An 11500-nucleotide genomic window follows, 5' to 3' on the forward strand; every position below is an offset into this window, starting at 1 on the left:
TCTAAGACTCAAACTAGTGATTTTTATTCCATTTTCAAAGACTCCCTCCCCCCCAAACTCTATCTAAATACTCCTCATAGGGGATCCTCCTCCCAAATACTTTAAACTTTTAACTAGAAAAAATGAAATGGCATGCACCAGAGAAGCATAAAAGCCATTTGAGCAAAGATGGCTGCTGACCCCATGTAGAAGCTGATGCACATTTTTATTCACTTCTAAGGCCCTGCTTTCACTTCCTTTCTAAGTCACACTGACAGGTATTACAACTTATAGATGTTATTTATTTTTCCTTTCCCCACTCAGATAAAGGAAACAGGGCCTAACTTCTTCAGGTTTTCTCCAGATTTTCTCTCTCTATCAATAATAGTGCATAAACAAAGTTTCTTAGTCACAAAAGTTCTGGATACTGATAGAATTGGGGTCAAAGCATTTTGTTCCTCTACCCCTAACACTGTTGCCCTCTAGGAGTATAGACCAAAATTATTTTGGTGCAGAAAAGAATTCTGGATTCTGTAATTGCTTCTTCACTGGGCATGAATGTGGGCAGGTTGATCCATAACCCTAACCTGTCTCTATCTTTTGCAAGTGGAATAGGGCTCTGGAGAAGAGAGGTTCTGGGACACGTTGACAAAAGTCATCTGCCTAAGGTGATCAGTGTGGGATCATAGTGGCATCTGGAACTTGGTAGCTGAAATACAGTAAGATATAATAGAGAACAAAATGCTTAATAAACAGGAACCAAAGAGAAGGATGAGAGCCAGTGAGAATAGGGCCTGAGGGTAGAAAGATATCTATTTTAGGTATGTTCCTAGGGGCCTTGGACTTTAGTAACCTTTGCTTGAGCTTGATAGCTAACATTGAAGCAGACTAGAAATATTATCTAGGAGGATGGCATCAGAGCGGAAGATAAAACTTGAAAGCTGGGTTAGGGCAGAGTGGATCTAAAACTTAAAAGATGGGGAGTTGAGTGGTAGCGCAGCAGGTTATGTGCATGGGCATGAAGCGCAAGGACCTGCGTAAGGTTCAAGCCCACAGCTCCCCACCTGTAGGGGTGTAACTTCACAGTCATTGAAGCAGGTCTGCAGGTGTCTATCTTTCTCTCCCTCTCTCTGTCTTCTCCTCCTATCTCCATTTCTCTCTGTCCTAACAATGACGACATCAATAACAACAACAACAATAACTAGAACAACAATAAAAAGGGCAACAAAAGGGAAAATAAATAATAAAAAAATAAGAAAAACTTAAAAGATATATAAATACAATTAACTGTTTACCACTTCAATCTGACCCGAGGCTCATGTATATTCATATTTAGCACAGGATCCTGTATAATCTACAGATCCCTGTCTCACAGTCTACGGTCAAAGCTGAGAGCATTCTAGGCTACATATATTTCAGGACCAATCTTCCTCATGGCAGAGGATGACCCACTCTCCATTTGGAGAGTGGGGAAGTCCTTGCCATTGCTAGTTTATAGTGAGGGGAAGGTCCTAGAAAGGTCCACAAAAGGGCTAATAAGGACACTGCCGATGGAAGTAAGCAGTGATTGCAGAGATGACTCTGTTAGAGGTTTAGGTTGGGTATTATTTTTAAGAAAGATTTATTTCTGGGGGAGGAAGGATGAGAGCATCACTCTGGAACATGTAATGACAAAGACTGAATTCTAGATCTTATGCTAATACTTTATCCTCTATGCCACCTCTTGGGCTACTATTTTTTTTAATTATAAAAATGAAAGAAGTTCCTTTAATCTCTTTACATTTTTGTGACCCTCCTTGAGACTAGCCTGGTACCTTACCACAGCAAGCCCCTACCTCCTCTTCTCCTCACCTCTCCCCTCCCCTCCCTTTCATCTCCCCTCCCCTTCCTCTCCCCTCCTCTCCTCTCACTGAAGAAGCCAATAAGGAGAAGTTGGGAACCTTCTAGCCCCAGAGAGAACGGCAGCCCAAAGTTTCAGCTTTGGCACTTCTCAGCTTTCTTGGCCACCATATTCCAGCCCATTTTGTCATGTCATATTTATTACTGGACTTCTGAAGCAGCCTGTCCCATAACCAGGCCAACCATCTAAAAGACAGAATTTGGAGAGGGGGTGCGTATATAGTGCCAGCTTTCAAAAGTTTGAATTAGGAATAAAACCACTCTCAGGAGGCCAAGGTTTTCTATGCCTAAAACAAAGTACAGAAAATTACATCCTTAGAGAGGATATAAGAGCTATTCATGGTGTATGTGTGTGTTTTCATTCTTTTTTGTTTATTTTCTTGCTACCACAAGCTTTGTGCTTGCATTATTCCATTGCTTCTGGCAAACTGGTTTTCCTTATTGTTTGTTTGTTTTTAGATAGATGGTGAAAAGCAGAGAGAGAAATACCAAGAGAAGGAGAGCCACACAGCACTGCTCTACTGCTCAGTTGAAGTTCCCCCTTTGCTTAGTACTTCCATATGGTGGCTGGGGAGGTGTAAGTGGTTAAATCTGGGCCTTCTTGCATGGTAAATTGTGCACTCTATTGAGTGTGCTGTCTTCTAGTCCCCAGGGTATTCATGTCTTAAGATGCATGAACCCTAAACAGAGACCCAAACAGAGACCTAAATACCACAGAAAGGAACTGAGACTCCATTGAGAAGTGACTGAGTTCATCCTAGAAGAATAGATATACAACATCTCAGTGCATCTTGTTATCCCCAACTGCAAGCAAACTTTTAACAGCTACCAGAGCCTGTCAATAAAATGTGAAGGCCAACCAGAGTAAGCTCAAGTACAGAGTTGGGACAAATTGGGCATTAGTCCATTTAATCACTGTAATGATTAAGGCACATCCAGTACTTTTATGCTCTCAAATTTATAAATGAAAGAAGACAGCTCTCTTAAGAAAAATTATTATTGGTTTTTGGAGTTTACATCTGGCCTAGAAACATAATTTCCCTCTGAATTTCTTTACCTTTAGTGTATATGAAATTTCCTCATCATTTTGAAAGCAGCTAAGTGAAAGCACTTACTTATACTTCCTATGTGAATACTTTCAATTCCTGTGTGAATTATACTTCAAGGAAATAAAATAGTTGATTAGAATTTTTTCTTTATACAGGTCTTCCAGATAATTAAAAAGGAAATGAATGATGAACTCATGTATTACAAGCCTAAATGAAGAAAAGAAACCAGACCAGGGTTTTCCAACTTAGCCTAATTGAGATTTCAGGTCAGATAGATAAATAGACAATCCTTTTTAATTTCTCCTATCTCTCTCTGATAAACAAGACTTTATTTCCTTGTCTCACTAATAAAGCTGGTTTGTCATGCCTAGGTTGCTTTCTGGTGATTAGTCAAAGAGAGCAAATTCCATATCTGTGTCTGACTCTTCCAACTCCTCCTTTGCTTCAGCCCTGTCTTCAGCCATGGCAGTAGGAGCAGCAGTGGTAGCAGTGGCCACAGGAGCAACAGCCACAAATGCAGATGGATTAACCAAGAAGGCCTTGACGTATTCAGCAAGTGGGAATGTGTATTCAGTCTCCAAAGACAAGGCTAAGTCTTGTTTGTACCCACAGATGATAGAATTAGGCACAGAAACCATAGTTGGGTAGCCAATCTGCAGGCACACACTGGCAACATTACAAACACCCTCTAGGAAGTGTGACAATGCAGAATTTACTCTGCGATGCCCAGCACTTCAGGGTTGTAGATGCTATCGCTGTTGAACACCTGCTGGATGATCAGCCCAAAGGAGAAGGGGGTGATGTTCAGCACATTCAGCAAAGTGGCTTCACTGGATCCCATTTTGTCTCTCGTCTTAATCAGCTGCACATAACTTAGGATTTTATTTATTTATTTATTTTTTAATTTAAGAAAGGAGACATTAACAAAATCATAGGATGGGGGGTGGGGCACAATTCCACACAATTCCCGCCACCCAATCTCCATATAGCATCTCCTCCCCTGATAGCTTTCTCATTCTCTATCCCTCTGGGAGCATGGACCCAGGGTCGTTATGAGTTGCAGAAGGTGGAAGGTCTGGTTTCTGTAATTGCTTCCCCGCTGAAAATGGGCGTTGATTGGTTGATCCATACTCCCAGTCTGCCTCTCTCTTTCCCTAGTAGGGTGAGTCTCTGGGGAAGCAGAGCTCCAGGACACATTGGTGGGGTCTTCAATCCAGGGAAGCCTGGCCGGCATCCTGATGGCATCTGGAACCTGGTGGCTGAAAAGAGAGTTAACATACAAAGCCAAACAAATTGTTGAGCAATCATGGACCCAAAGGTTGGAATAGTGGAGATGAAGTGTTGGGGGGGTACTCACTGCAAACTCTAGTGTACTACTGATATCAGGTATATATTTTGCCCTAGTTTATGGATACGTGTGAACATATGCTCTATCTCAGGGGACCTGGTATATATCTAGGTTATGGGACTTTGTTAAGAATTGAACCACCTGGAATGGAATTAGAGAATACTATGAAAGGAAAGGTCTCACCCGTGTAATGAAGCTGAAGGGTTGTCATTCCACACCTGAAGTCTTTGGACGCAGTCTGAGCTGAAGCATGTTGAGGTGGCACTCGTTGTGTTGATTAGGTTGTGATTGGTGGATGCAATATTATTTGCTAAGAATTGGGAGAAGCATGCGGGAAAGTGGGCCCTACCCTAGGGTCCCAGGACTGGGGGAAGTTTAGGTTCTATAGTGGAAATATGAGGTTCCTGCTGTCTTAGGGTTCAAGAAGACAATGGATAGTTATTGTTAACATCACATTATTTAGTAACTGGGTTAACTTTGAAAAGTCCCTTTGTTAGACATACAATTTTCCCCCTCTCATATTAATTAAATAGTGATTTATATGACTACAATTTAACAGAAGTGTACATAAACACCATTCCCACCATCAAAAGACTGTGACCCATCCCTCCCCCACACCCCTACCCCCCCCCATCGGCCCAGAAAGCCACATGTCCACCCTCCCTCTCACCACAGGGTTTTTACTTTGGTGCCCTACTTTCAATTTAGTCAGATCCATAACTCAGGATTTTAATGGTGCCCCTGGAGATCTTAGTGGTGATGCCTAAAGCCTGGAAGAAGGAGGTCTACTCGGGCCCTAGGCCAGTATTCTGGCCTGGCACGGTAACCTCACATGGGGTAATGGCATCAGCATGGGCAGAAACTGGAACCTTATTGGCCAGCAGCATACCCCTGATCTCAGTGAGATCTTTGGTAAACACAAAACCTGCATTCCCTCAGATGTGGGGCAATAATTTCTACAGAGCAGAGTTGTTCTTTAGGTGCCCTAGGATGGCCTTGCACATCATGGTGTTCTTAACCAACGGCACCACAGCTTTACCATGAAGGGACATGTGGATCTGCTGCATCTGCTTGGAGTTCATGTTGTTTGCTCCCACAATGAAGCATTTTGGCTAGTCATCCAGAATTGTATGATCCTGAGGAAGTAACTGCATTTCCAAGTTGCCCTGTCTTCCCTGGGCATCATAACAGTGCATCAGGGATTGCCATGCAGGGTTTAAAGACCTGCAGGTATCACTCCCATGAGGACACTTGGCTAGAGCCAGATAATTCATTTAAAAGATAAATCCTGTGCATTGCTCCTGTGTAATCACTAGGTTCCATTTGTATCCTGACTCACTTGTCAGTTTTCTCCAGCTCCCATTTCCAGCTGTGACTATCAAAGATGTAGCAGGTATTGGCAATATTCATCAGGAGGGCAAAATTGCCCTAGGAACCTCTACTCTAGAAAATTACCCTCCTCTCCTATGCTAACCATACCACAAGAGCGGGATTAGTAGATTTCTATATGTTCTGGTGGGAACAAATGATAACACCTTGGAAATTCTTACCAAAGAGAAAAGAAAAAAAAATTGATCTAAGTTAAGTTTCTGTAACTTCCACAAAAATACAAACACACACACACACACACACACACACACACACACACACACACACACACACACATTCAAATTAACAGGCATTAAGAAATATAATCAGGGGAGTCTGGCAGTAGCATAGCAGGTTAAGCGCATGTAGTGTGAAGCACAAGGACCAGCATAAGGATCCTGGTTTGAGCCCCCGGCTCCCCACCTGCAGAGGAGTCATTTCACAGGCAGTGAAGCAGGTCTGCTGGTGATTCTCTTTCTCTCAGTCTCCCCCTCCTCTCTCCATTTCTCTCTGTCCTGTCTAACAATGATGACATCAATAACAACAACAATAATAGCTATAACAACAATAAAAAAACAAGTGCAACAAAAGGGAAAATAAATAAAAACATTTAAAAATTAAAAAATAAAGAAATGCAATCAGTAAAATTCATGCTATGTCAAATGCTAAAGATAAATGATATGTCTTATTCAACAGAAAATTGCAATAAATTAACAATGATAAGAGTTGGATTTTATAAATTAAAATCATGTTATACTAAGATATATAAGTAACTTACATAAATAAGTTGTATTATCTGGAATCAATCTGGACCCCAGCTTACAAATTGTAAGATTCACTAAGAAATTTAAGAGTATTGAGGAATTATGAACTTTTCAGTTGATATAGTAATATCAATAATATTTTTAAAGTCAATATTTTAAAAAGCGATATGTACAGAATTGTTAAAAATGAAATAATTCGGGAGTTGGGCAGTAGTGCAGAAGGTTAAGCGCAGGTGGTACAAAGCACAAGGACTGGTGTAAGGATCCTTGTTCGAGCCCCCGGCTCTCCCCCCCGCCCCCCGCAGGGGAGTTGCTTCACAGGCAGTGAAGCAGGTCTGCAGGTGTCTGTCTTTCTCTCCCCATCTCTGTCTTCCCCTTCTCTCTCCATTTCTCTCTGTCCTATCCAACAATGACGACATCAATAACTACAACAATAAAACAACAAGGGCAACAAAAGGGAATAAATAAATAAATATTTAAAAAAATTAAATAATCCAATGCCTTGGACTTTCCTTAATTCAGAAAGGAAGTATATAAGTGAAAAAAAAGTCACATATTTATAAGTGTTGAAGGTATATGATGGATATATCAAGTTCACTGTACTATTATTTCCTCCTCTATGTCTATGTCCATAATAGAAAAGAAAAAAGTGGACATTACAACATGAATAGGAAGTTGCATTTAACCCTTCCCATCAATTTTGCCTTTGGGGCTATGCCTGGAACCCCTAATCTGCAGGCAAAGTGAGTTCCATTTTTGCCTTGGAGCTTGTGCATGCAAGTGGGTCCCCAAGAGTGAGTGGAGATGAATAGAAGGGTCAGTCCCTGTCCTCATGTTAATTAGCTATTAACTGTTCTAAGTAATGGAGTAATTATTCGTGATTTTCATAAATTTATTGGCCCTCCAGTTAATAAAGAGCCTGATGCATTGCCTTTAACCATATATCATTTCTCTGCAGGACTAGCATGTCTTTTTTGGCAAACTGCCAAGGTTATCTGTGCAGGAAGTCACAACTGTTGATATTTTGGGCTTGAGGAAACTGGTATGTCCTGCACAGATGGAAGAGAGGGTGGAAAAGCTCAGGAATATGGGCTGGAAAGTATAGCAATGTGTGAGGGTATTAATAATGCACATAATTCCAGCTTGCTCACAGAGCCAGTGACTATAACTGCTAGCTGCTGTCAGGATAATGGCTTTAAAAGTTTACCTATACTCATCACCCATCATCCAGGGTCCCAGACAAGGAATTCTTGGGTATCCCCATAGATAATATGGACCTAGACCTCTAACGATCCTTCTCTTTACCATCACTGGTCACATCCACTGAGGATATCAGCATAAGCCCTTTTTTTTTTTGGCTCATTTAGGACTATTCCCTCACTATGAACTAGAAATGGTAGGGACTGCCCTACCTTCCAAAGGGAAGCTGGGTCAGCCTACTCTGTCACTCAAAAAGACTGACTATGAAATTAGTGCAGCCTAGAATGTTCCCAGCTGTGACTATGAACTTTGAGCTCAGACTGACAGGGACTCAGGTTGTACAGGCTCTAGTGCTAAATATAAATAGATATGGGCCCTATGTTAGACTAATGTGGTAAACAATTAATTGCACTTATATATCTTCTTTAAGTCTGTGAGCAACTCTCTGCCCTAATCTTACTTCCTAGTTCTACTCTCAACTCTGATACCATCTTCCCAGATAATATTTTTATCCAACCTTCATTTTAGCTATCAAGCTCAAGCAAAGATTACTAAGATATATGCTCCTAGGAACATAGCTAAAGTAGACTTACTAGCTTCCTTCCACTGCTGGTGCTCATGTGGGTGGCCTCTCAACAGAGGTAAGCCACTGCCCTTCCTGTCACTGGTTCACAAAACAGAAAGAAGCACCAGGAGAGGTTCAGGTATGCACTTCTACTTTATTTGGGGTAAGAACAGGATTTTATAACAAACAGAACAAAGAAAAATTTTCAAATATGTCAGAAATTACAGGATTCTAAAGGTCAGATACTCCAGTGGTGGGGATGGGCAGGAATGACAAGAATTGATGAGATTCAGAAAGGTCCAAGCAATTAGTTTCCATGATGCAAGACATTTTAATTATTTAAAGGTATTAAAAAAAAACAGTGCTTAAACCAGTAAGGTGAGATAAAGCAGAGAAGGGCAAGGCTTGATGTAAATCATAGATATCAAAAACAAGGAAATAGGTGTGGGGTCTTACTGCCAGGGTAATGGCAAGGCTTGTGATGGAGTATGCATATGTATGTGATCAAAGGATGAAAGGATGGTGAACTCTGGGTGAACATAATGAACTTTGAGTGAACTTACAAACAGGCAGTCATTTGGTCTGCTAGCAGGGTAATAAACTAAGTGTGAAAGGATGCAGGCTTTTGTGAAGCTTTGAGAGACTAACAAGGGGAAACTGAGTCACGGAAAGCACTTCCCTCTTAGCTCCATCCCTAGAGGGGAGAGAATGACAAGTGGGGTGTCTTTCCAGACCTCCATCACAAGGATGGGAGAGCTCCCCTAAACTCTACCAGGCTTTCATATAGTCCCATATTCCACCCTAAGGTTCCTACTTCTATCTGCTCTATTCCTACATTATAGTGCTTATTCATTAAACACTTTGTCCTACTTTTCGTCTTACTGCTTTTAAGCCACCAAGTTGCAGATGCTACTATTATTCCATCCCTACTTCCTTGGGAAGATGATCTCATTAATGCTTCCTGGAACCTACTTCTCCAGAGCTCTACCCCACTAAGAAAAGATAGAAACAGACTGAGGGTTATGGATTGACTTTCTGACACCCATGTCTAGTGGAGAAGCAATTACAGAAGCCAGAACTCCACTTTCTTCACCCCCCAAAAAAATACTTCCAGAGAGGCTAATAGTAGGGGAAGTGAGGCAGAGGGTTCGGCATCCAGTACCTGAAATGTTTGTCTCAAGAATCTTGATTTTATACCATCAATGAAAGGGAATCAAATATTGAAAACATCAGATGAGTCAGGTAGACATTGTTTCTCTTATCTGAGAGAGAAGAGGGGAAAAGGAAGGACAACTAGAAGTAGTAATAGCTGTAGGGCTGACTTGGAAAGGAAGTGAATTAAAAGAGTAACACACACACACACACACACACACACACACACATTTAGATAGTTATAGAATTAGCCCATATTAGTGACCTTGTGAGACTACTGTAGCTTTTTATGGAGAGGATGGGGATACAGAATTCTGGTGGTGGGAACCATATGTAATTATATCCTTATTATCCTATAGTTTTATAAATCAATATTAAATCATTAAAAAAAAAGTTCACCTATATTTCATACCCACAGCCCACAATCTTCTATTATAGACATTCATTTTTCTCTTTGATGCCCCTTCCCCAAACCTCAGCCAGGACATCTCAGGCTGATGCTCATGTGGTAGGAGAACAAATGACTTAAGTGGTTTTTCCAAGTACTTAGACCCTTGGGGAGAAACATCTAAAGGCTAGGATGGCTTTCTCTGGGTGTTTCTTCCCTCCCATATATAGATAAGTCTTCCTTGGCAGGAAAAGTGAGTAAAGGCTGTGGGGTAAGATGCCCTTTATTCCACTTCCACGAGCTGACAGTAGAGCTGGTGGTTTCAACAGACATTATAGAGATGGCTATTCCATACTGTGGTACAGGCCAGGCTGGGATGATACTTCTCACCTTGACTTATCTCTGCATAGACTAGTTAGGTAAGTCAATAGACCAGGAAGTCTTCATAGACAATGGCAAAAGATGTTTCAGAGGGCCTGTGGCCAATGACTGTCTCAGTGCATACAAGTATAGGAAGACTCCTTATGAGATATTTTTGCATTCAAGGAAGAGTGATCTCCAGAAATTATCAAGACAAAGTTATGATCCAGAATGACATTTTGGGCCAAATAATTCTTTGTTCTGGGGTACTGTCTTGTGCACTGTATTGGTGCTGCAGTAGACCTTTGTGGGTGAGCTCATGCTCACTCCAGCAATAATAAAAAAAAAAAAGACAGGTGAAGGTGGCAATAGTAACTAGATAGACAGATATATATGATCATCTCTCTCCTTTTTAAACACACACAATTTTTCCTAGGATGCATATTATATTTTCTCTTGCACATGGAAGCATTTCAAAGGACAACTATACATAAGTCCCATGTCTTCTAAGCTCCCTATGTATTCAGAGTATATCTTGAAATGTTCAAAACTGGGGTTTTCTGAAATTTTTCATTATTGCTGGTGGATTATTTCAAAGTAACATTAGTGGAGTCCCTAAAGAAAGTTTGCCACATTCTCTAAATTACCTTGAAGTTGTTTTTATATTACTAGAAGTAATATAAAGTAATAAACAATATACTATTTCGATATTACTAGAAGTAGAACTCTTATCTGAAATAACTTTTTTTGCTTTTAGTCAAAGAAATTCATCTACTTGACAAGGCAGGTATCAAATTACAGGGCATTTTATTTCCATTTTATGACTCACCCTCTCATTATTATTCTCCTAAAAGTACTGAGCTTCTACCTCAACCCTTAGCTCTGTATAACTATCTTCATTTTGACCCACTTTAGGATACACATTTTTGTGGATTCTATCAGATCATAGAGAGGCAGTGAATAGACCACAACACTGACACTTCAATGTGGTGAAGGTCAGAATGGAACCTGAGTTGTGCATGACAAAGTAGCACATTATCCAAGTAAGCTATTTTGCCATCTCTTACTAATCTATTTGATGTTACTTTGATTAATCAGTCTGTCCAGAATAACTCAGAAGGGTAGGGGAAATAATTTTTCTCTTCCTTTATAAATACAGCCTACTTTCCTCACACTACAAATCCCGTCCCAAAAATGTACTACTGCCATTCTGCACTGATTTTTTCCCTAAAGAAAATTATATAAATATTATAATAAATTATCTAGTTTCAAAAGAAAATAAAAATTAGGGTAAGAACAGAGTATGATAAAAAAATAAAATAAATTTCACCTATAAATCTATCAACTAAAGACAGCACTATTAACAAACTGGTACATGTGATCTCAGTCTTTTATGCATCAACTATGTGGACTAAAATTTAAATTATA

The 11500-nt window shown here is 40.3% G+C and overlaps 1 pseudogene; it reads right to left on the reverse strand.

Moving 5' to 3' along the window:
- Positions 1-3248: 3248 nt before the first annotated feature.
- LOC103128430 (large ribosomal subunit protein uL10-like) lies at positions 3249-5458 on the reverse strand (annotated as a pseudogene).
- Positions 5459-11500: the final 6042 nt, after the last annotated feature.

Source organism: Erinaceus europaeus, chromosome 4 (assembly GCF_950295315.1).
Source record: "Erinaceus europaeus chromosome 4, mEriEur2.1, whole genome shotgun sequence".
NCBI lineage: Eukaryota > Metazoa > Chordata > Mammalia > Eulipotyphla > Erinaceidae > Erinaceus > Erinaceus europaeus.